General features: G+C 34.3%; 1 protein-coding gene across 2 annotated transcripts in view; it reads left to right on the top strand.

Moving 5' to 3' along the window:
* The window catches only part of LOC128163259 (5-hydroxytryptamine receptor-like), a 63,436-nt gene that overhangs the window by 7,234 nt on the left and 28,943 nt on the right, over window positions 1-27,259 (top strand). Inside the window, exon 2 of one of the 2 annotated variants that reach the window (XM_052826802.1) lies at window positions 4,872-5,036. The gene's annotated coding sequence lies outside the window, so the exon portion shown is untranslated. Of the gene's footprint in view, window positions 1-4,871; window positions 5,037-13,204; window positions 13,503-27,259 lie in introns of those variants that run through there. The other variant, XM_052826803.1, reaches the window with a different exon arrangement.

Here is a 27,259-nt window from a genome sequence, read left to right as displayed (position 1 = left end):
ATCATTAAAGAATTAAATATTTGGTTGTTGTGCTAATAAAGATGTTGTTTGCTTTGAAATACGTCCCACACACCTCGTGTACACCTTTTAGAACTACCGGGGATTAGTGCAAAAAGATAAACATGTTTATATCATTCAAATGTAGAATTATTAATGCCGTCATCAATTTATTTGGAATTTCCTGTTGAAAGTTATGCAACTAATTAAATGTATTCCACCCACTGTTGCTTGTTTGCCTTTACCAATTTCATTTTTGGAAGAAATGTTCTTTATTTTGGTGATTTTATGCCAGGAGTTCCTTTAACAATTAATGGGCAATAAAACGTAGTTCTCATAGAGAGTGAGGTAATGTGTTAACGCGCGTGGAACCTTGATTTGAAAGTAAAAGTGGGCAATCAACCTAGCCTTATTCAGACATGGCCATTGAGACAGGTTTTATGGCTGATTCTATATCAATATCATTGACTGGGGAATTTCTGAGCGCCATGTGGGAAGAGAAGAGAAAAGACTATAGCATTAGGATTACTTCAATCCCAGAATGTTAACATTATCAAAATGTACGACTGTCCTATAGCCAGGTTTAATATCAGCGATTAACATTTAAAAATGAATTTGATTAATTGGAAAACTGTCGTAATTCGTTCTCTCTCTCTCCATCCATCCATCCATCCATCCATCCATCCACCCATCCATTCATTTCAATTGCTTAGTTCATTTATTATTTATCAAGACATTTAAAAAAAGTAAAATGCATTGCAAAAAAATTGAATTCCACAATGAATGTAAAAATGCAGTCTCGGTCTTATCGAATAAAAACGAAATATGAATTGATGAAAAAAAACCCCAACCAATATTTGTCTAATTGTCTGTTCGTGCGTCCTTCATTAGTCATTTTTGTCTCTGAGTAATTTTCTTGCATCCGGACCCTTTTTAATTAAAATGGAGACCGAATGAAATCCTTGCCCTCAAGTGAATGGGAGCCGAGATTCAGATTGCATTATTCCCACGCTATTGCTATTATTTCGCATGGTGTTTTTTCTCAAACATAGTAATAATACCACCATTATCTTTTAAAAGATGAATCTATCGCAGTGATATTTATTCTAAATTCAGTTCTTCCGATTCATGTTATTGTGGGCGCTGCTCGTTCATTTTCTTTTACGAAACAGCGCTCTTGGTAAAGATAGTGATTAAGTTTAAACAGTGAATATTTTACAAGATTGTGTGGTTTATAATCAGGCCATACAACGTGATAAATTTACTTCAGATATCAAAATCGATACCTAGACGCAGTGAAAATCTCTTGCATTCTATCAAAGCTGCCTGATTCGATACTATGATATAAATATTTCATACAAACTTATCGCCTTGCAAATTACAACTTTCTCCAGATTGCATACGTATAATTTGTCTCTTTTCAAATATATAAAGATTAAATGAACTTGAGGAAACATGTAATTGGTGTTGGGTCACAAAAAAACAAGGCTATTTTTTTCAATATTATTGTAAAGCTTGCGCAGTTGGATGTAACAACAAAACAACTTGAAAACAAAACAAACAGTACAGAATAACAACAACCGCTTTGGGTGAACGAGCAATATTCTGTTCGAAAACGAGATTATAGTGAAGCTGAAATAAGCGTACATCTCAAGATGACCAACATGCGAACAGGTTACAGTACAAGTGCATATTTCCTAGAATTCCAACTTATGTTTCGGAGCATGCATATTACACGCAAAAAAACCTCTTACGTAGCAATCGCAACTTCTCGGGCCTTTCCGGCAGGCTCGGATAAACACCTCAAATGTATTACACAGGTGTCCATGACAAACCCCCTTTCTAATATACTTGATATAAATACAATACATTTTTGGCGTCGATTTTAATCAACTTTCCTATGCAGTTACTCTGGCAAACCGAAAGTGAAACAGTGTTTGGACCTAAGCACAAATCATCACCGCTGACAAGGCATAGATCTTGAAAATGATAAATTCGGTGTACTGTATGCTGTACCATTGTTTTTCAAAAGAAACGTATTTATAAATACCTTGAAAATAGTCGGATTTTATAATTTATATAGTACGAACAATTTAAATATTTTTTGTAGTTGTATGTATTCCTACGCCAGAGTTCAATATAGTCTCGACAAGCAGAGAGTCTCTCTTGGTAGTCGGAGATCAACGGAGACAGCCGAGCGTCTGGTTGAACGAGACTAGAGTTCAATATTGCTTGGATCCAGAGGTGTACAATTTTTAGACACATTTCGATTACTGATACACAGTTTGATGGAATTAATTCTATCTTTAAATATTGCACAACACGATTCATAAGGTTTTTTTTTTTCGAAATTCTTGTCGAAAAAGTTCGAGAATTCATATAAAAATGTGCGTAATTCAAATACAGATTAGAAACTACTTGCCAGGCAAAATAACATATCGTTGATTTTAAAATTGATAATAATCAATAGAATCAACTCCCGACAGTACTTCAGTACTTTGATTATTTTTACGATCTGCTGAGATGTGAGCTAGACTTCATTAAAGTCAATGAAATACCCTAAAACATACCACAGAAGCGATACACGTGGCTGTCTAGCCGATACTTACTTTAATTGGAAGCGATTCCATTTTGTGTATATATACTTAAACATCCGTTAATACATTCGAAATGTTTTTCCGTGCCTGTCGGAAAGGCCCGAGAAGTTGCGATTGCTAACGTAGATTCTATTGCATTACAATGCGCAAGTGCAATGAAAGTGCAAATACAAACAATCAATTTGGTTTCGTTCCCCCCACCCTGGAGTCAATACCTAGTTTTATGTTGTTAACTTAATAATACAAACTGCAACTAGAGAAAAAACGTGGTTTAATTTACATCGGGACATCTCTCTACTTGGGTGTAATTATCAGTTACTCTTTTGAAACAAAAATGTAAAACAACAACTTTTCCAGCCATTGAAGCAAATTTTATAAATATTACTATACATGCGGGCCCCTATATTCATGTACTAATTTAAATCCTTGTTTTAGTATATTCTACAGTTGTAAATTATATTTGCCATCAACTATGCTACTTTGTATGAGCCATTTGATTGATTTGCTTTTATTGTTTTTCACTTCATGTATCATTAATGTTTGTTTTGACGTTACGGCTTTGGCGATTCAATACAAATTGTAAACTTTTTGTAAACAAATTCGATAAGCAGCGTTTAATTTAAAAAACCTAAGGATTATTAATCGAACCTCAGTGTAATAAAGATGCATGATGACTCTACAGATTTGTTTGTTAAAATCGCTTTGTATTTCATCACACATTTGTTTGTTGTCCATATCTCTTCATCTGCAATTGTTTTGATTGAACATCAGATAACACATCTATAGCTTTAATCCCGTTAATTTGTCTTTTATCCTTGTTGTAAATATGCAATTATGAACTTTACTCAAAACCCTAATAAAATAAAGCCTTTACGAACTCGGGAATTCGTATCAATTTCACCACTCAAAGTTAACCACTTGATTATCTGCCAAGTAGTATGAATTGGTCTAATTCTGCTCTAGATTTCAATGGATTCTAGTTTTCAATAATATTTTATTCGATTAGCGAGCAATCCCTGCTTTTCGGCTTTGATGATATATACACGAACAATATGGACTTGGAGTTAATAATATATGAAATGAGTGTACTGTGGAATCATTTAAATTCGTGGGGGCCAATTTTCGTGGATTATGACTTTTTTGCTCATTTGTGGGGATGTAATTTCGTGGATGCGTAGCCTACTGTTTCAGTAACAAAGACTCTCATCCGCTTGACACCATAGAAAACACTGGCGATTTGCGCCTTCATGACTCGTGACATATTTTAGATCTTGTTAAGCATGTAAATACATACCGGTATAAAGGTTTGGTCAATATTAGGTTCCATTGAAAGGGATCCGGAAGGCAGTGACCCCAAACTGCCATCACTTCATTGAATGGCGAGTACACTGTTTGCGCAATAATCACCATTTAGTTCATTCATGTCTGACCTGTCGGCATTTATCATTATCCTTCATAATGAGCACTAATAAGAACAGGACCTGGGTAAGGTTTCACTCACCAAGGCGATAACTGTTTGCTCTCTCTCTCCCCCTCTCTCTGTACTTATATTACACGTTCTCTCTCTCTCTCTCTCTCTCTCTCTCTCTCTCTCTCTCTCTCTCTCTCTCTCTCTCTCTCTCTCTCTCTCTCTCTCTCTCTCTCTCTCTCTCTCTCTCTCTATGTTGGAGTCTAATTCTGTCTCCTGACTGCTGCTGTCCTATATCCTTGTTAAAGGGAAAATATCATGACATCAGAATAAGAGATTAGAAACAAAAAGGTTCACGTAAAATATTTATAACCACGAAAAATATAAAAAGAGTGCAAAACCAAAAACTGCCAGCCCCTTAATTATAAAGGTTGATAGTCACGAACGATAACCTCTGGGATTCTTTCAAAATAAACTGGAGTAGAACCGACGAGCGTTGTCCCTAATTGCCTATCCAATTCTTATTCATCAGATCTCTATCGCTTACCGAACATTTTTGTTTTTCAGCAAAAGTCGACTGTTTTGTCGATTTACTGAAGTTGGGTGGCATATATATTACATACATGTTCTCGAGGCTGTAGTTTACTTTTTTTCGGCGCTGGTGAATCCGGAAAAAAAATTTTTGCATCGTGATTTTTTTTTTAAAATTTGGTGCTCAGTGTTGATGACGAAATATTCGAATCATTTTAACCTTTGACCTACTGTTTCTTAATGAGGCACACTTTAATTTCCCGACTTAATTGTTGCAAACTCTGCGATGAATTATAAAATAGCTGCTGCCTATTGATCCTGGCTCTCTATCATTTCAGCTCCTCTCTTTCTGTGTGTGTATGCGGATATTGCACTCTACTATTGGAAGAGTGCAGTGTTGATGCAACGGCGTGACAGCAAAGGAATCTGGCGCGCTTGTTGTGACAAATAACTCTAATCCGCGTTCAGTATGGTATTTACACGGAGATGCTGAACTCACACAGGTATTACAATTTGCTACTTATTTATTACATTTTTACCTTTAGAGCACATGTGAACAGGTTGCTATTACGTTATTATTACATTTTTGTGTGATTCAGTTAAGATGTACAAGATGTAGTATATAACGAAAACCTAAATGTATCAATATTATATTTTTGTTTAATATCTTCTCCTTTATATGAAATGGATCGATTTAAGATTAACATTTAATTGTTCTCTACTGAGAAGTTCGACTCGTCGGTTTTTAACTACTTGGTACAGGTATCAATTTCTGGTGTCCGGTCTTTCTTAATTTGCACTTTTACACGAATCAACGTTCATAAATCAATACGACGTTGCGACCACAGACATATACAGTGTATCAGATTTCATATATTGATACTGTACATGTATTACTTTAATTACATGTATTTATGCATATATACTAAAGAAGTAAAGCATTTTTATTGATTTTTTTAATCAAAAGGGGACACATATAATTCATACGACTAAAAAACTTACATTTTTGTAAAATCAATAAAAACGAATCCCTAACTTGTATTTTTTTCTGGAAGCTGTGAGAAATCAACAAAGTTTATTTTCTTAAAGAGCGTGTAGAAACGTTCCATCACTTTGAAATTGGGGAACTAATTTCCGATTTGGCTTCTCCACGCAATTTTGTACAAATTGCGTCTTTTCCTCGCAAATCAAACACTTGAATCAAATTGATTTTTTTACACTGAATACACGTATATAAACTTCGAAAAATCAAAATAAAACTGTGAAAATTTAGTGCTTAATTAAAAAAAAAACGAGTTTTAAAACTTTAATCAGTAAAAAAGTTAATTTTTATAAAAAGATTGAAAAATAGGTCGTAGGAAAAATTCGTCATTGCTTTTTCAAAACAGTTAAAAAATTGTCTGTCCATTTCTAAAGACTGATATTTTCCCGATATTTTGTTATTTTCTTTCTTTGTGGAAACTTCCAATTCCATCCACCAGAGAAAGAGAGAGAAAAAATATTTACAACAGACCAGATGCGGACGTTGTTCTATCGCAATGTCTAGCTACTACATCTGTCGTGACAATAGCCTTCTGAATCTCTCACAACAAATACAATTATCTTTTTTCTTCTTTTCACAATCAACTATAAAACTGCAATATATTGGCACGTTTATCTAATTGTCCCGGTCGTCAGTGACCCAGATTTCGACACTCAGCCTCGTTTTGTAACATTATCAACAAATTACTCTCCGTGCGGTTTTCATTACCGGTTGCAGATTATTCATAGCCTTCTTTGACCGTCTGTCTCAAAATCAATAGGTATGTTCTGGTTAAGTTATTTGTAAGCTATTTATAAAACAGAACAAGAAAAACCACAGAATTGGTCTCGAGGAACGAAATGTTGGAACTTATTTAACGATTTGCGCACACCGATAAAGTTCAACAACTTACTTCTCCGGAATTCATATGTCCGTACTATCAAGTCTGAATTTATGGTTTCCATAAACAATTTATATTTATCATTTTACAGACTTGAAAGTTTTAATGTCAGTGCTGAATTTTTAATTACAAAAAAACGTTTCCCACCGGTATATCCTGGAGAGGCACTAGACTTACATATAGGCATAGCGTAATGGAAATTAACGAATTGAACAAAAACTTTTTCTTTTTCTTTTTTAGAGCAAAAAGACTTCCATTAGCGATAAAACTTTGATGTAAAATATCAGTTCTCTATCTTATATCATACAGGGAATGAAACATCAATTAACGATAATTCACTTCGTCCAAGTGCTGAAAAATGTTTACAAAAGTCCGGATCCCAGCTTCCGGTGGCATTCTACAATGTGCATGCGCATTAAGCTACGTTTGAACCAAGCGGATATACGTTTTGCTTTAATCGTGATCATAAAACACCATCATAAGTGCGTGTAAGTCAAACTAAAGGTGAATGTGTTTTTCTTTATAAAAGCATGCTGGCAATTTGAAAGGCTTCATAAGAATTTCAACTTCTTTGCCTTAGTTGTCTTCTCCATCTAGGTAGGGATAGGGACTCATCATGTCTTTCAAATCCGACGTAAACATATGAATAGATTACAATTGCCAGCAATGATGTTTTGAAAAAAAAAACCCATGATCCATTAATAGATTGAACTATAACCATAATTCTTTTAATACATTTATTTTTTAAACAGGAGGTGAGGTAAAAACAAACTTTAAATAGTTATTATAAGTGACATGTTGTAAGTTTTAAATTTACTGGTGGCAGTAAATTCAAAATTTACAACATGACATTAGGGCCATTTTAAAAAGAGCTTTGACTTTGGGTAGTTGTGTCAAACACCACTGTGACGTATTTCATTTCTGGTTATTTAGCAAAGGCTCTTTGAAATCAACACAGTTGGTGTAGCTTTTCAGCAAAAACTACGCAATCTGTATATATTTCACTTGAGACACACGCTAGTTTTGACGCAAGAAAAAGATAGTTACATCCTACCGAAAGTCCAAGGTCTTGTTAAAATGGTTCTTTGTCATACTGCTTTACATTTTTGTGCAGTTATTGCGTAGGAGATTCTGTAAAGTGAAGAAAAAAATAAAAAAAATGGGTTAACGACGACACGACACAGTAAGGTGTCACGGTAACTACGGAGCCCGCACTCTGCCAGCGTCCATTGTGACTTCATTGCTATCTATTTAAAAACCTCTGATTGATTCATTTGTAAAGATTTGCAAGAACCTAATGGACCAGACGCCCAATAATCAAGATATTCATCGCATCTTGCCAGCAAATGTGGAGTGTGTATTTATTTATTGACAATGCAACAGACAACCTCTAGTATACCTATCCCTAAATCAATCAAAGATTTGATAACATTGATATAGCCATTGTGTAACTCGTTTCTTCTGTAATTTCCCGATGGATGAAGGTGTGAAAGATTTGTACTGCTTCCACAACATTGTGTTTGTGTTTGGATGGTGGGGAGTATTAAAGGGTGTTTCTTTTCCTTGTATGTTTATTTTAAAAACACGAGGTTAATAGCAGTTGATTGCGTGACTCCCTATACAAAGAAAATAAAATTCAAATGTTAGGCGATTTTACAGCCCTGGGAGGAATTGATTTTGAAGAAAATATCGATACAGCAAATATAAAAAGTTGTTCGGTAGTAGTTTAATGATGTAACTTGGCTGGATAAACTTGTCAAATATTTACCTTAAATTATAAATTAACCATTAAAACATGAGTTAATTGATTGTCTGATCGACGAATTGATTGATTAGAATTGTTATGGAATACTTGAAGTTGAACGCCCCATCATATAGTCTCCCCCTTCTCAGATCTAGACCCCATTTGTTTCAATTAAAGTATACAATTATTTTATCTTGACTTTGATGATTGAAAACGAGGCTAATCCCCGTTGTTCCGGCATCTATCGGAACATAGATTATACGTCACGTACTTGCTTTACAAAAATCGATCAAGACAGGGAGGCAAGTGACGTCATCCATGAAATGCTTATGATACTTTAGTCATATAGTAAATTTTAAAGTTTGTATTTAAACTAATCCGGTATATTCAAATTTGGTTCGTTACAATTAAACCTTTCGTTTTTATTAGGATGTTAGACTAAAGGGGGAAATGAAAGTGACTTCGCTTTAAATGTGTTTACTGCAACAGTGAGTTTCTGTAAATTTGAATGAGAAAGGCTCAATTTATTTGCTGTTTCTTCATTAAAGATTATTAATGGGTTTTTTGTGATTATTATTTCTTCTTTCCAACAGTTCATGCCATTTAATTCATGAATGAGTCATTAGACTTAGTATAGTTAAGTTTTAGTTTAGAGTATTTTTTTTAAGTATAGTAATAGGAAAATACGAACATTTATGCGGAAACTCTATTAATTCTATACTGTGCTTTTGTAACCTTGAACGCTACACACACATTTTACGTACATAATCAAAATTATATCAAAGGGGAAAAAAGAGGGAAAAAAATAACAATGGAAAATGGGCTATTTTACAACCAGAGACTTTCACTACTAACAGAATGAACAATTCTCCGAAGGATTTGTTTATGTGTCTTACATTATAATGCAAGACAAACAAAAAAGGACATTCGTCCACTTGGGATTTTTTGCTCAACGTGACGCCTAGGTCCATGTTCCCATGATGCAATATCCGGAAAAAAAGCTTTTAAACATTTTGTTTTCATTTGTCGTTGGGAGCTAGTCCCAACAGGCTTCCAATTAGTTCTCCACTGGAAACGTACGTCATATTTCTCTCTCCTTCTGATATGAAAAAGCAATTTTCTGAAGCCATATCTTCGCCGATCTAGGAGATAAAATTACTCTCTACAAGCAAAGTGAATAGAAGCATTTGACAGGAGAGTTCCACGGTCAATGGTTTCTGGTGGCCGTTGAGCCCCCTTAATCACGCTTCTTGTGTTCGCATCAGAGAAAGCGTTATAGGCAGTCCTTAGATCGCCATTAACTGTTACAAATGGTCGTTACTGAAATAAACTACCTTCAACTCTTGAAGAGTTCTGCATTTAATTACTGATCTCGTTGGAAGTAGAATTAGTTCGAACTATACATTGTTTTTCCCAAAAAGATAATTTTTTGATGTTACATCTTGACCCCTCAAAAATTATCAAGAAAAAGAAATAATCCAAAATGCTATAATTTCCATTTTGAAATTTAACCAACTTTTGTTGTATAATTTGTCATATTTAATCGTTTGTCTTATAGTTAAAAATACTGCTGCTGAGAGAGAGAGAGAGAGAGAGAGAGAGAGAGAGAGAGAGAGAGAGATTAAACGTTTGTTAATTACTTCAAAAAAAATTTTAATAACTACTTTTGTACATATTGAACGTATTGTCCTGTGTCTTGCATATCTACAGGATGCCAATTAGTGAAAGATCCTCGCGGATGCATTTGAATAACAAGACCGAAATACTGTTTTACCTTAAGATAGAATGGATATAATTGTATTCACTGAACGGCAGTGTTTGCCAAACCATGTATTTCAAACTATGCATTTACACGCACATCTGAAGTGATGCCTTTTAATGCATTAAAGTGTGGGATCTTTTAAGCTTCTATTATTAATTCATACTTTGATATTTTATCATTCCAACAATTTTCTTGATCGATTTTTTTCTTCCTTGCCCGAACTTAGACATGCGATTCCTTATAAAAACGAAACACATGGTGGTTCTTTTTTAACCTAATGAAGTACATTATCATTTAATTTAAACAATGTTTTATTCAATATATATATATGTAGTATATTGAATGGGATTAGGCAGCAAGCACATCGTTTTAAGTCCATTACTATATAATATAGTACCTGTTTTATTTTAATCGTTCTAGAAAACCCGCCAACTTAACTGCTTAAAGAGTTCGCTTTTAAAAAAGCTTAATATTAATGTTCGAGAGACGTACTGCTTCAGAAATGTATTGTCATTATCAAGGACAAAAGCCAATTCTTGTTCGCGAAGAAATTTATCTCATGGTTACTAGTAACCGCTTAGGTTTATGGCATGAAGTGTATGAAGAAGGCCGAAACTATAGGGACATAAACCTGCAACTCTCCGGAAACCTTTGGCAATCATTTGGAATTTGACTAATGATAACGGGGTATACATTTCTTGAATCATTCAAAGTGCGGGGACCAAAGAAGATGGGTGGATAAGGTGTGTAAAATGCCTATATATAAAGGACGGATAAGAATTAGATACTGAAAAATTAATTAGAATATCGACAAATCTGATGATTTTTAAAGCAGTCATATTTAAAACAATGTATGTTTAGCATTACATCGATTTGTAACCCTTATGTATGTTTAGTACTTGGAATATGTTGATTTATTAATTGCATTTATTTGCATGAACTATTATTGTATTTCATTCTAAAAGGCAAGTGACATTAATGGCGCTTTTTTAATATGACTAGCTTCGGAAGTGACGTTGTCAAAATATAATTTTTGGAGATCTTTGTAATGTCTGTAATATGATCATAGTTTTTGCTGTACATGTAATGCTGAAGTTTAAACACTATTATATTATATATTATATTATAATTTATGCATGATTTATGATTCGACCCTACAACCATTTGGAAGCTTGTTGTTATGATGCGTCAAAACTTGTAAAACCGGCTCCTATCGTCAATATATACATGGTAAAGTATTTATGTTTTATTACCGTGAAGCTAACAAAATGATTAAATTTTGTTGCATTTGACCAGAGGAATGCTGAAGTGTAACCAATATAATAGTTTTAGCACGATTTATGGTTTGACCCTTTAGTGATTTGGAAGATTGCTGTCATGATACGACAAAGCTTAAAAACTGTCTCATATCGTCAATATACGAAGCCAGGTCAATAAAAAATAGGAAGACAATGTAGCTGTCTATCATATTTTTTTCATAAAAGTCTTAGCTAACAGATTAATTCATGTACAAACACTTACTCTATTGATATACGAAGTTTCATTCCATTTGATGAAAAGGTAGCTGATTCTAAAACATATTTTGTTACCATGGCGAATGATAACGTTGAAAACATGACGTCAAGATGACGCGCTTACAGTTGATAGAATATCTAATCTTTATATTTCCCATGGTCATGATGCTTTTCACCATACAATTTAAAGCGGAACTGTATCACTTGAAATCTAATTTGTTCACATTTGTTTGAGAATCATACGTTAGTTCCTGGAAGTTTTCCCTTTTTTTTGTTTGTCAAGATTTTTTGGATGAGTCTGCCCCCCCCCCCCCCACTTTTAAACCTGTCCCGTCATTATTTGGTACATAGAATGTCAAGACAATTTTTAATTTGAGGTTTCAACATTATTTGGTTTAAGCCCAATTAATAGAAATGTTATATTCAACATTATTTGGTTTGTTGTTGAGATAACACACGTTTTTACCGTGCGCCGTGACCTCATTTTTGCGGATTAGATTCTAAATAATACAAATACTAAAATTGTACTTATGTTTTATTACCGGAAGATAACAAAAAGACTTATATCATCGATGTATATGCGATAAATGAATAGCTAGCACTTACAAGTTAATCCACCAAAGTACGGTGAATGGATATCGATTTTTAATTACATGGCCGTTACATGTTACACAAAGATACATATAAGTGATTGTTTATGCTAAATGACTTTAGTTTATGGTACTACTAGTACGCGTGCACTCACAGAGAGAGAGAGAGAGAGAGAGAGAGAGAGAGAGAGAGATGAGAGAGAGAGAGAGAGAGAGAGAGAGAGAGATTCAGTTACAATTATGAAGAAGAAATTCCTACGTAATGATCATAATTTTCGTTTTTCAACATTACTCATGTTTTTTTACAAGAACTCTCAAATTTATGTACTTTTGATTAATTTTGAATATTGCTGCCAACAATATTTGGCAACTCAATAATATGAATGCAGTTTTGTTTTAAAAAACTCTCAAAAAGTGGTAAATGTAAATTTTTTTAAACATTACAGAATTCCAGCTATGCAATTATGTGCATCGATTTCGTGATACCCCCCCCCCCCCCACCCCACCCCCACCCCCCCCCCCCCCCCCCATCCTCCATCTTTCCGGATGAATTTTTGGAACGATTCATATAAATAATCAAAGATGCATCCACCACGTGTACATGTACCTTCTTGATTTTCTTAAATTCCGAATTTTTATAGTACTGGTATTTATTTATATTATAAAACAAATTCTAGCTGTACATGTATGAATGTGCATTCATTTTTTTTTTAAATTTCGATTTTCTTTTTCCGAATCAAACGTACCACACCTGTGTGAATTTAAAGTCATGTTTCCGGCATAGATTTTAATAAAGTATGAAAATCTCTCTCAGAAGAGACGATTATAATACCAATGGTTTCGGAGTTTTTCTCATCTCTGTGCATTCTTTGTGCCTATCATATTTTCTGTATATAACTCATGCCATGCTTGACATAAACTCTACTCCTCTGGTTTCATAAATCATATTAATGCTTGGATTTGCATCAGATATTGACAAGCAGATCTAATGAAACTTATCAGGCTGTAAAAACGCTAAATGGAGGTTTGCTTATAATAACAATTATAAAATCAATAGTAGGTTTATTTATGAGTTTCCCACACACACCGGTATATATAGTGTACTCCACGGTATTAGCAAATGAAGGCATTATCTAAACGATACCACAAAGTCTGAATCGTAGAAATCAAAACGGAATCTCTCACCACGAGTTACAGTCGGTGCATAAGAAATTCTTTTTGTCTTTTTAATCTAAAAACATTGGAGAGCAACAATCAGTATGGCTTGCGATCGTTGACAAATTTGAATACGTGCTCAGTTTGGATTTCACTTTTTACTGTATATTCCACGAGGCGTTTGAATATTTATACATTATTGTGATGAATCATTAAAACGTTTGAGAGGTGAAGACATATATCAGGAACTATAAGAGTGCGCAAGGACTAGGACCTACACTTGTAAGTAAAATTCATGGATGTATTGAAATTGTATAAATTCATCAAGGATGATTTTCGGCGGGGTGGGGGGGGGGGGGGGTGGGGGGGGGGGGGGGGGGGGCCAAAGGGGAAAATGTTTTTGAATGGTAAATTATGCGCATATATTTTTTCTTTATCGCAAATCAAAAGAATATTTTCTCAGCAGTCTTTTTTCTAAAACATTTTATTAATAAAGTATATTGATTGGGTTACACCGGTTATGAATCAGATCTAAGATAACAAAAAATTATAAAACTATTGTATACTTTTTTTGTTCGATGCGCAACATACGACAGATCGTAAACAGATATGATCCATCTGCGACGGATCGTTGGTTCAAATTCTGGTCGCAGTATCTTTAATTTCAGTTGAAAGATGAGGTTTCGAGTATTCTTTTCCTTTCTGTAATAGAAGAAGTACATAATGTAGAATGTATTCATTCTCTCTGTCTGTCTGTCTCTCTCTCTCTCTCTCTCTCTCGCCTCTCTCTCTCTCTCTCTCTCTCTCTCTCTCTCATATAGGTTTAGAAACTACAGCAACAGCATGTCATTCTTTTATCTATAATCAGTGTGTTTTCCTGATTTTTTTCCCCCCTATAAACAATTGCTGATTTAACAGTTTCTCGGAGTCATTGATTCCAGGGCCAAATGCATACTTTGAATTAATAATGAAATCATGCTTACAGCAAAAGTGTGCATTTCATTCCCTTGAGTTTTGCAAATATTGCAATAAACTGAACGAATGTATGAAATAACGTTTATTGAAAATCCGTCATCTCTTGGACTTCGGTACGTGAATAAGCTTTTTAGTGTTTTAGTTTTAAGAACTCAACAATAATTCGTCATCAGGTAATGACTTCTCAAAATATTCATTAAATACTAATGTCTTTCACTAATAAAAGACAATAGTTAAAATGAAAAGCCCCCTAAACAGTAATATTTGTAATGTGTTGTGTAAATAAGACGATTTCATAATATATGCGATTTAACGAAAATGCCCCCCCCCCCCGAAAGATTACTGATACTGTGTGCGTTAAAGGGTTATTGAACAGTAGCTTAGATGAAACATAAAAAATGTACTTGACAATAATTGTGTTTTATTTATTATCGGATTGTAATTACAATTCAATGTTTTCAGCGAAAAATAACACATAAAATCCTACAGCTGTTGTATAGAGGGACTTTGATATACAGGGATCAATTTTTATTCAGTAGATTATTGCAAAAGAGTCCCCTGTCCCCTCTTTTTAAAATTTATGTAATTCGGGGTAGAGGGGAATTTTTTCTAATTTCGATTTCCATAATTTAAACTGTTTGCGCATATTACCCTTGAGAAAAAAAAAGACTATATGACGTCAAGAATGGAAGCACGAGCAATTCGAACCTATCACATTACTAGACCCAAATATTTAACAATCCTTTTGGTTTATTAAAATCGCCAGTGAAAACAATTTCCAATTTATAATGAAATGTCACATTTGATTCCCATTGGCAAATGACAGTAACATGACTAAAATTGTCCGGATGTTATCTATCAATAATTAGGTCTATGACCCCATTTCTGATGGAATATCAAAAATCCATGTCTAAAGTGACAGCTTTTAATTTCATATTTTAATAAGCATCCAAAAACATAACAGTTTTGTTCAGGCTTAATTAAACAACAACGTGCCTTGTCGAAATATCCTTTTACTTTCATTTTAAGTTGCCTTTAACGGTTTACCATACAGTCTGAGGCTGAAGGGGCACTAAGTCGATGACAGGACATGATTTGGATTGTTCGGTTTCTGCTAATTTTAGGGATCAGAGGCTGGGTGGTCAACAGATTGACCATCAAATCTACCTTAACATTTCGAATATAGATTGTTTGGCTATGAACTTTAATTCAAATATCTTCATGAAAAGCTATCTTTCTAAAGGAGATTAAAATAATAGTCTAAAAATGGCCGCGATTATCCAGCCTCCTTAAAGAAAATATATGTACATGTAACAGTCAGAAACAAAGGTATTTTAAATCCATGTGACGTAAACCAAAATGAATGGTCGTACTGTTCTTTGTTTTGTCGAGGGGGTGAAGTGGGGGGGGGGGGGGGGTGGCAGTTCAAATTCCTTTTGAGGGATGAAATAACAACCATTAAGATGTCGGCTTCAGATTTTTTTTGCACAACTAATACTGAATGAAAAAAATCTAAAAGACAAATGAGATATTAGACATTGGCGGAATGAGAAGGTTATCTGAATATAGAAGGCTGCGATTCCAGTTATTGGGAGATTTAATACCAAGTCTCATGAAATGGAGAGACACTAAGTCAAGTTATATCAATATCAATCTAGTCTTTGCATGGACCTTAGAAAAGATTCTAGCCGTGACGTACCATATTAACAGTCTGAGAGCGGCAAGGTGCTCAAATTCATTTCTAATTTTAACAAATTTTCCAAAAAATCAAATATCGTTTCTAGAACGCATATTCCTGACCCCGAGCAATACATTTGTAGAGAGCATCTTCAACTTCCGTTTAAGACAGCTAGAAAGTCATGACCATTTTAAGACCTAGTTGATCTTCTTGTGAAGAAGGGTTCTGTAATAAAACATAAGAAAATATAATGAATTTTATATCTTAAATATATATTATTTTTCTTTAAAATAAAGAAGATAATACATGCATAGCTCAAAATTGTTATCTTAGCATTCTAAGTTGGTCTGATGAGTAAGTTGTTGGACACCCAGCCTGCAGCCTCCATATAATTAAGGTGGTGACCGAATTTGTCTCTTGATTTGTATTGGTGACTAAAAGGTCAAACTTGCAATGAAACACAGATTCGAAGACTGCGCCGCTAAATCCGTATTTTATAGGACATCAAAAGGGCGAAACCAGAAGGAATTATGCTTATTCATTGTTCATTTGTCTCACATAATACAGTAGCGAGAAAGGGAGAAAGAAAGAGATAGAATAAAAGAGGAGAAGCACTGTGAGCATATGAATTGAATTGTCAATAACCAATGGTGATCATTAACTTTTGCATTCATTCAATATTCTCCCGCCGTTTCTTGTCAATCAGGAGCAAGGCACAGGATTGGATGACCGATAATTGCGATTAAAGTAATCCTATAGTGGCTTTCTTCTAGAATGTCATGCTAAGGGCTGGTCACCTAGATCTTAAGAAAAACTCTTCGATTTCTTCGATCCCGACTTCTATTTAAGATCATATTAATGGCGGCCTTTGGTGTTGTTGTTTTGGTGCTTATGCTCTTGTCAAGAACTTTCCATTCATATTGAGATGTGACCAAGTGCTCTCAAACTGTCATTTCATTTTGACTTTTATCTGGATATTGGGGTCGTTCAAGAGCGAAGGTTATTTTTTTTTGTCGATGCAGACTTTGATATACCCATTCGGATCTTTCAGCCACTTTAACGACGTAAAAGGGCATGGAAATCCAAATGACAATAAAACCTTCTGCTTTTCACGATCTTCTCTATATTTTGTATTTCATAGAGAGATTCGAGCTCCAAACATTCAAACAAGTGCAAGTTTATTCACCGTAATTTTAAATCAAATTACAAAATATTCCTATGGTTAGACCTGGTTTAATTAAGAAGTTTAATGTTCTATCTCATATATATGTATACGAATTCTCTGTCTCTGTCTGTCTGTCTGTCTCTGTCTCTTTCTGTCTCTCTCTCTCTGTCTCTCTGTCTGTCTGTCTGTCTGTCTGTCTCTGTCTCTCTCTCTGTCTGTCTCTGTCTCTCTCTGTCTCTCTCTCTCTCTCTCTCTCTCTCTCTCTCATCTCTCTCTCTCTCTCTCTCTCTCTCTCTCCTCTCTCTCTCTCTCTCTCTCTCTCTCTGTGTTGGAGGAGTGTAATTCTGTCTCCTGACTGCTGCTGTCCTATTTTCGGTGTGCTCAATGCGTCTGATTTACATATATATTGCTAAACACCGGCGCACGGATTCTACCCTCATGAATTAATTACTTCTCGGAGTCAACAGTCCTTTGTAAAGAGATATATGTATATTTATATATTTGCTACACTTCGGGAAACAAGGTAGGGATCTTTTGTTCGTTCTTTGTATTTCTTTTATCAAAGGTTTGCTGTCAGTGTATGAAACAGCTATGTTGACAATTACTCGTATGTAGAACGGGCGTATCAATGAAATAACCGTGACCCTATAGACGCTTACAAAAATGTTCATCTGTCATACAAACATTCTTTTATGCATTGATATGGGGTTTGATTTTGGTATAGTTGATTTTTTTATTGATTACATGTATATGTGTTTAATTCGCATTTTCTGGAAGATGCACACCTGTTGTGTATGATAGTCTACCGCGTACACGATTTATTCGCTGCCTGTTTTGATAATCGGCCTTTGCATTCCACAATTTAGCGTTTGACCTTTGACAATGACCTTGACCTGAATTCTATTCACGGTCATTTAAAATCTTATTCGTTTAGAATAAAAAAATTTTTTTACACTTGATTATAAAAAGATACAATTTATAAATACACGATTTCATTTTAAAACAGGGATTTGGTATTTATCAATCTCCATTGCATAATTTATTGCAACAGTCTTCAATCTAAAAAAAAAAAAGCACAGAAGCACTTATTGTTCAACTATTACCGAAGATTGAAAACAAACCAGGCTAATCCGATATCTTATCAACTGTATTAAAGCCTTCAAAATCGGATTTAGGCACTTGTGGCATTGACTGTCGATCGTTTATAATAAAATTGGGGGGTCCACTTAATCGAATTAAAACAATCCTTTTATCAAATGAAAAAAAGAAAGCTCTGTTGTATAGTCTTGTTGTCAGAGGTCACCGTCTCTCTTTCCATTCTGTGCATTGATTCCAAGGAGACAGAGAATTGTGAATGCATAATTATCCGATTAACTCCCGACTCTTTTTGAATTTTGCATAACAAAGGCAAGTGGTTTACGTGCAAGAACAAACATTTCGAAGACTCGTTAGAGTTTAGTTACATGAAGATGCAGTTTGTAACACCTTCATTTAGATTCAAAACGCCTAAATTTGATTGGATTTTGGCAAGCGTTTCTCATGAGACCTTCTATTTCAAAAATTCATGTATGCGTTGTTTTAAGAATTGAGTTACATGCACGTGTAGATTCAATGGACAACGCCCCCCTTTTTCGGATTCAAAAACAAATATATTTTGTAACATTTCCAGCATTTTCTATTTTATGTACGATGATTTTGCCGACAGACAGAATCTTGTCTGGAAGTTGCCTTAACGTCATTACATATTAAGATAGAAAATAGGATCTGCAGAAAAGTCGTGTATTTTCTGCAAAACACTTTGACACCACCAAGGCGATCGATAAAGAAAGGCAACGCTTATACTAAATGAGTTACAGCAAAGTGATAAATTGTCTAAATTTCCTTTCGTGTCAAATCTTTCTTAAAAGTCCACAGTAAATGAAATGATGATTCAAGATAACGTACACTGATGATGAAAGCATGGAACCTTCTCTCCAGCAATTGCGCTGCAATAAAAAGATTTGGTTTTCACATTGAATATTCTCTCATTCTGCAAGTTTTAAGTTTAATTACTTTCTGTTAAGAAAGAGAACCCTCATGCTTAATTCTTTACAATTTTTTTTTTTAAAAATTAGATATAATCTGAAATTTGTTAGCATTTCAGTTACGTTTACTCTGCTTTTGGAAAAATATAGTAATAAATTTAAGAAATAATAATATAATCTCTGAGATTTGTTAGAATTTCATTCTAAATCTAACTTGGTTTTGAAATAAAAACATCGTCATTCAAACGTTTTGGATACTAATGAACCGTAAGATAGGAATTGCATTATGAAATTTTACTCATAAAATACTTTCTCGAGTTGATTGAAAGCATTGTTTTGTTGGGTGAGGGGGGGGGGGGGGGGGTGAGGGGGTGGACCATATCTAGCTAGACGCCTTTCATTACAGACACATGAAAACATTGTCTCTGTTGTTAAAAAAAAATCAGTTGCAGACCACCATTGACAATATTGTAATCAATGTTAAAAAATCCGCAGTTGATATTTTCCAGAAACTTGAGAATGGTTATACATGTTTACACTGGAAATATGATTAATTTTTAAGCACCGGATCAAATTGTATTTAATGAACGTGACTCAACACAAATTATTTTCACTAAAACATGATTCCGAAAAGCAACGGTTTTGTACATGCATAATAGATATTTTGTTTTTACGAATGTCAAAAGTCCTGTGAACCTTGATCTCAAGAATATTTTTCCCATTCAGTGTTATCTGTCTGTCGTTCTCTCTGCAAACTCTACTAAACTGTAACGGGTTTACTAAACTCAAGTTTCATTCACTTATTGAACTATTGATATCCTTTCAAATGAACTCAGATCAAAGACCATTGTGCTCGTCTGTTTGTAATTTATACAGGTATGAATTATATATAAATACATAAAACTCGATCGGGATCGGATAACACACTTGATCGGGTTCAATACTCATATTTGTTAGTGTAAATGTTGACTAAAAATGCATTGACTAAGCGACTTGATAAAATCATTTGCATAAAACAACTTTTCCTTCGCATTAGAGCATTAATAGTATACCATAAAACTGTTTATTCACAGTCCTGGTTGTTTGTTGACCTATTTTGTTTCTTCTTGTAAACTTCCATGCTAATTCTGACAAAATTATGTGTAGCATCAAATGGAGAAAGTGGAGGGGGGCATATATTGTGAATTTCTTGATCCACACCACATGGTGTATTTCTGTGAAAACTAACGTTTGGTGTTTTATTTTAGAAGTTTCGTTTCTTTCTATGCATCTTTGAGTCCTCCATAGGCTGTATCAATGTATCAAACTAAGGTAATTCAGGTGATCGTAAAGGCCCATGGGCCTCATAAATAAATCTTGTTGAGTAAACAGTTTTGTTATAGGTTTTTTTTAAATGCCCAATCTATACAAGTATTGCAGGGAGAATGATGGATCGATGCTTTATTTACAACATAAGTTACATGTAAGATATCGAGAAAGAGATATCACAGAAAAAATGGCTTTCCGAGCTTCGCTCATTTTGTCAGATTTTGTGTGCGAATCAGATATTAGAGAGGTTCATTTGCATAGATGGATAATCTGATTCTCCCAAAAGTTTAGTGACATACGAGCAAGCATGCTAGTGCTACCAAACCGAGAAGAACAGACCATCGTGTTTTCAATATAGATAAAGACATCAGTATGCATGCTCTAGAGGTCTAGTTGATTTATTGGCGTTTGACCCTCTCCTGAAATGGCTGCATTATTACCCCTAAAGAAAGTCAATCCAACAACTTCGACGTATCTTGAAAAAAGAGGTATATTTAACAAAGAAATTGATCGCCGTTGAAGAGAAATGTTGAACTGTCTTTATTTTTTTTTGGGGGGGGGGTGAGAGAGAGAGGGTGTTGTGTTAAGGGGGTTTGAGACTTGGGGACAATATTTTGTTGCGCTGGATCTATTTGTCCTTATGCTTTAAAGAATGTAGTCAAGTGTTGACAAGCTTAAAAAAATATATTGTTAGCGGTCATTTAATGAGAGAGAGAGAGAGAGAGAGAGAGAGAGAGAGAGAGAGAGAGAGACGCATTTTGGAAATAAGGGTTGGAATACCTTTCAGAAGTACACCCAAGGTAACAATAGGATTGAATCAGCAGGAACAGACAATGCTTCTATTGACTTACCAGTATATAGCTGATTTGTTAATGGATAGAGGGTGACAGGTGCTACATTTGTACAAATAGTAAATGCGGCGATATGTTCGGAGTGTCTTTGAACTCTGTATTGATTTCATACAGAAGTATTTAGCTGTCATAGATAACATTTCTCTCTATCCGTTATATGTTGCTGCACTGATATTCAACAATACAAATTTTAAAATAAACGAAAATTCCAGAGTCATGGTGCTATTGTTTTGCTTGCAGCCTTTTTATAAGAGTAAATAACACCGCATTGAATGCTGGTCTATGATTGTCAATACAGCAAAATTTGGTTTCGATTTGAGATATCTATCTTTTTTTCTAATTTTTGAATGTTAAGTACCAATTAATTGGTTAGAATATGAGATCTTTTTTCCTTATTCTTTGTTGTAAAGTACAATACACTAATTTGATATCAATTTTATCTTTTTCTGATTTGAAAATGGTAAGAACTACTTAAATGGGTCGAATGAGACAATAATTTTTTTCTAAGATACGTAATTAAGTATTTGATCGACTGTTAATGTTTTTAATTTATATGACAGTTGGAGATATTGATGCCTCCCTTAATACTATATTCTAGTGAGGAAGATTCACAAAATTTTATATGAAGGAGAAATATTCAGGAAATAAAATAAGGATTATATTTTTTTAATCCATATTACAAGATGATCAATTTAGGACATTTTAAAAAAAAAAAACCCACATGATCCAAGCTAGAGGTAAGGGTGAAGGAAAATGAGAGAGGAAAAAAGTTCAGATCTATCAAACAAGCAAAAAATATACTGTAGACCAACTTTTATTCGCGGGCGAGATAATTTCGCGAGAGCTTTATTGACGAGAAAAATTATCGGCGCGAAACAAACTTTTTCGTACGGTTTTAATAAGAACACGAAAACTTGCGAAAATTAATCATCGCGAACCAGTTCATCGCCAGTAAATCGCAACATAATGTCATAATTTTAACAGTACTGGCACTGTACCAGTTATCGGTTAAATTTAAAGTTTTCTTTTCGTATTTCCTTGTTTCTTGATATTTTTGGATAAAACTTGACATACGTTAAATGGTGATTTCCTTGTTTATCCATCTGTTAGATTATATCATTGTTAAGAACTCAAAACATATTGCTTTCGTGCTTTTTAGCACGAACGGAATTTGCCATGATTTACAATTTACTGTATCAGTTATCGGCTTTGCGATAATAACATAGCAAAATCCATGTACATGTTGATTTGATACTCTGCATAATGTACTTTGAATTATGGCCCTTTTTGGGTCAGACTAAAGGTAGTAAGGGTTATAATACATTAACAAAACTCATAAAATTGTTCGTTTGTTATCATACTGTAATACACAAAATCGTTGACTTTTCAATACACAATATTGTGCAATCAGGCGTTCAAATGCGCTATGAATCTCTTATTAGAGTTTAATAAATTCCTTTTGTTTATACATTTTAAATGTATTGATTTTATATGTCAAATCATAGAAGGGATATAATAACGTATCACTTAGAGGTAATATTCTATTTTTAACTTATTACGCCAGTTCCCCCACTGCTGAAAGTGCAAAGATGTAAATCAGCGGTAAACAATGATCGTTCAAGATCATGGATAAATCATATTTAAGAAAGTTTTTAAGCAACTTACTTTTCTTTATTCGAAACAGACGACTGAATTGAAAATCTCGGATAGTCGCGTGCTATAAACCCGAACTCTCAGTTTAGCCGATAACTGGTCTTAGCCGATAACTGGTACAGTACCAGTATGGCTTACATAAATATTCAAATCTTCGTTATATAGTTTTTTTTCCTTTTCTGGAGTATCTGAATCTAAGAAAGAAATACTTTATGTGTTTATGGGCGGAGGATTATTTGTATTGCGTAGTCTAAACGACATCAACCATCCCAATTTACCCACCCACCGTTTTTGCCTTTTGGACCGAATTCCTGAAATAAAATATATCAGTTTAACCATCTGATTTATACGAGTGCTGTCCTGTTATTAGAAAAACATTACTTAGACACTGGTGTCGCAATCTTTTACATGTATGTCCATAATAAATAACACCCCGCTCTAGAAAAAAACCTATCAGTTTTATTTTGGGATGCGGCAATTCTGGTATCTGACACATAATTAAAACAACCTATTCATCAGTGCTATCTATAATGAAATATTGGATTCTTCCAGCAAAGGAACAACATTGAGTCTTACAATTTTCCTATTAGTTTTGACATGAACTAATGTTGTTTTGCCAGTAATGGTGGAGCTGATCGGCAAAAACGCGTCAACTATCGAAGTTTGAAAAATTGAAACACTTTATAAAGCAATCCGGAAATCTGCGGGGGACCAGATCCGTTTAAGCCCGGTTCCTTTTTTTCTTCTCTTCTTCCGGCAAAAAACTGCCTAAAGCGGTTCCAGTATATTGTTGTCATTTTACTGAAATTTAAAAATCAATTGCAGGGTTCTAAATTGTAAAAAAAATAACTGTATTTATTTGTGTAATGATTTCTTTTATTATCTGTATATGGAATGAATAAAACTCAAATTTCTTATATCCTTCACTATCCTTACGTTTTTCTTGCTCTCCCATTCGTTCGCTCTCTCTCTCTCTCTCTCTCTCTCTCTCTCTCTCTCTCTCTCCTCTCTCTCTCTCTCTCTCTCTCTCTCTCCGCAATTATAAAATTGAATTCCGCCATCGATCGCTTCATTACTCTGATCCTGGCAGTCAACATTAAAACATTTTTATTGCGCAAATCACAGCTCTCTGTTATTAGAAAATTAAACAAAAGTGATATATCCTCTTGTTCATTTCTATTTACATAACAACAAGCAGCGACGACCCCCTTCTATGGGATGGGGGGAATATCCTTTTAAATCCGTTTTCCTTCAGCTTAAATCCATTTTTCCTCCTGCTTTAGTTTGGAACTAGGAAAATACGTACTTCTCGGGAATTTCAAACAACATTGAGATATTTATTTGAAGTGAGCATGCAATCTAGTGAAGGTGGCTGGTCCTTTTAGCAAAGTAATTGTATTGATCTGTGGATTATCTATGTAAGTTCGATCCTCATGGCAATAGAAAACGCACTATGCTGAATAAGCTGATATGCATGAAAATTAAAAGCGTTTGACAAAAGTTTCAAGGGCCTGAGTTGAAAGGATCTGGTTCAAATCTCTCTCTCTCTCTCTCTCTCTCTCTCTCTCTCTCTCTCTCTCTCTCTCTCTTTCTCTCTCTCTTGCACAGTGTTCATGCATACCAATTCCCATAAACAACTTCCAACATGAGAATATTTCAAAGCATTACCTTTTGGTTGCAAATTGCATTTCAATTATTTTAGGAAAAGTCCCGTTCCTTCTCCTTTCTCTCTCTTTCCACAAAGATACCCAACAGTCACTACTTATTCTCTAAATTTGACTAATGGATCATAATGCGATATTCATTGACAACTTTAATAGCAGAGATTTGTCATCTATCAGAAAAAGATTAGTGCCACAGAAGCAAAGCCAAGATAGCTTGTATGCTGGTATGCTTAATTAAGCAAAGGTCGCATCACGCTGAGGGTTTTTTTCCCTTCTCTTACGCCGGCGTATTACTACACCATTAATCGTTTTGTCCGTGCGCGAGGGAAAATAGTCATCAGCATCAAACTAGCTTTTAATCGTTAACAACAGATATTATATGTTTCATTTAGCACCACACAATTATAATGCTAAATATACTTGTGGTTTTTCATCAGAAACAAATGCAGCTTTGTACGATATGAAGATTTTCACTGCCTGTAATAACTTTTCTAATGAAATCTGAATTATCTTCCTGAAATTTGTTTCATTCAGCTTTGCAGCTTTTATATAGAACTCTTTGCTAATCAACATAGTTATAGTTCATGCTAAAATACAACTCTTTTTTTACCATTAATGTGAAAAGCTTAATTGCGTGATCTAAGCAAGAAAAGCAAGAAAATATTGAATTGATGCCCTGTTAGGATGATGAAGCTTTTTAACCGTTTAGAATAAAAACCAGTGGAGAGAAAATATTTGTATTTCTAAACTTCAACAATGGCCAGATCTTTGTTCATGTTTTACATGGATAAAATCATTGCACTTAACGCTGCTACGATTATTTTTTTTTACAATAAGCGTCATCTTTTTATTTATTGTTTGCGCAGGGGGTGCCGATTTTTCAATAACACTGGTTACATGTGAATCAGACCTTTTATTTTATTCAATATCACATGTCTAAAAATGAAAGAACATCTTTATTTTTTCTTTAAATAAATCGTTGATCATACTCGTCTTAGTTGTAAATAATACAGAGAGAGAGAGAGAGAGAGAGAGAGAGTAATTTTGATATTAATATAATACATATACATTATACTTATACATTCTCTCTCTCTCTTTCTCTCTCTCTCTCTCTCTCTCTCTCTCTCTCTCTCTCTCTCTCTCTCTCTCTCTCTCTCTCTCTCTCTCTCTCTCTCTCGTATTTAATGGCCAATACAGTTATATAGCCGGAAGGAAGAAATATCGGATGCTGTTGGTGTGATCGCTTCCAAATGGATGAATTATCAGGTCAAACATTTTACAGGTTCACTTACAACTTTTATTGGTGAAGCATCGCTGATATACTGTACTGTTAAACACTAACAGTGTAGTTGGTTGAACATTTCTGGAAGATGATCACAGATCACTTAATTACCATATGTAGTAATTAGGTCTTTCCACCTTTCAGGTGAAAGACCTTTTGTTTTCTTTATGTTTTTTATTATTCTTATAATTTTTCTTTTCTATTTTCCTTGGGACAGCTTTTTTATTTCAAGAGATATTGAAACAATTTATTCTTTATGTAATTGGTCATGAAAAGTTATGGTACCAAATGACCCTTTGCTTGAAAACTCCCAGAACTTACAAAGTTATTGCCCTTGTGTACGAATTGCTTGTTATCGCTACTCCTCTGAAACCATAAGAGATAGAGACTTGGAACTTTTACCAATGTCTTCAGTACACTTAGAGGGTTCTTCAATCTATTCATTTCAAAAGGATCTGAGGCCCCATTCTAGTAGTTATTGCCCCTGAAAGTATTTATATTTCTATAAAATCACTTCCAACGTTTTTATTATTTGTCATAGAAGCTTCGGACCACTTGAGATAGAAGCGTGCATCTTGGCCGAACAAAATGACATAAAGGTCAAAGGTCAAGGTCATCTGAAAACCTGTTAATTAATGAGTTTTTAGATCTCTTTTGTTTAGTGTAGTAAAGAAAAACTTTTTCATGGATGTAATAGGTCATCTTAAGACATTTTAAAATATATACCCTTGGCTCCTTCTTTTAAATAGTTACAGAGTTATTGCCCCTTTTGTACGAAAAGCTTGTTATCGCTACTCCTCTGAAACCATAAGAGATAGAAACTTGGAACTTTTACCAATGTCTTCAGTACACTTAGAGGGTTCTTCAGTCTATTCATACCGAAAGGATCCGAGCCCCCCTTCTAGTATTTATTGCCCCTGAAAGTATTTACATTTCTATAAAATCACTTTCAACTTTTGTATTACTTATCATAGAGACTTCGGACCACTTGGGATGGAAGCGTCTACCTTGGCCGAACAAAATGATATAAAGGTCAAAGGTCAAGGTCATTTGGAAATCTCTTAATTAATGAATTTTTGTATCTCTTTTGTTTAGGATGGTAGAGAAAAACTTTTTCATGGATGTAGTAGGACATCTTAAGACATTTCAAAACATAACCCTTTGACCCTTACCATGTAACAATTATAGAGTTATTGCCCCTATTGTACAAATTGCTTGTTATCGCTACTTCTCATTAACAGTTAGAGATAGAGACTTGAAACTTTTACTAATGTATTCAGTATACTTAGACGCTTCTTCAATCTATGCATACCGACAGGGTCCAAAGTCCCTTTCTAGCAGTTATTGCCCCTAAAAGTTTCGAACATTCAAGAAAAAACACAAATATTTACTTTTGAATTAATAATCATAGATACGTCGGACCACTTGGTATTGAAGCG

Source organism: Crassostrea angulata, chromosome 9, assembly GCF_025612915.1.
Source record: "Crassostrea angulata isolate pt1a10 chromosome 9, ASM2561291v2, whole genome shotgun sequence".
NCBI lineage: Eukaryota > Metazoa > Mollusca > Bivalvia > Ostreida > Ostreidae > Magallana > Magallana angulata.
Note: the sequence above shows the minus strand (reverse complement) of the source record. Positions and strands in the feature narration are given on the sequence as shown.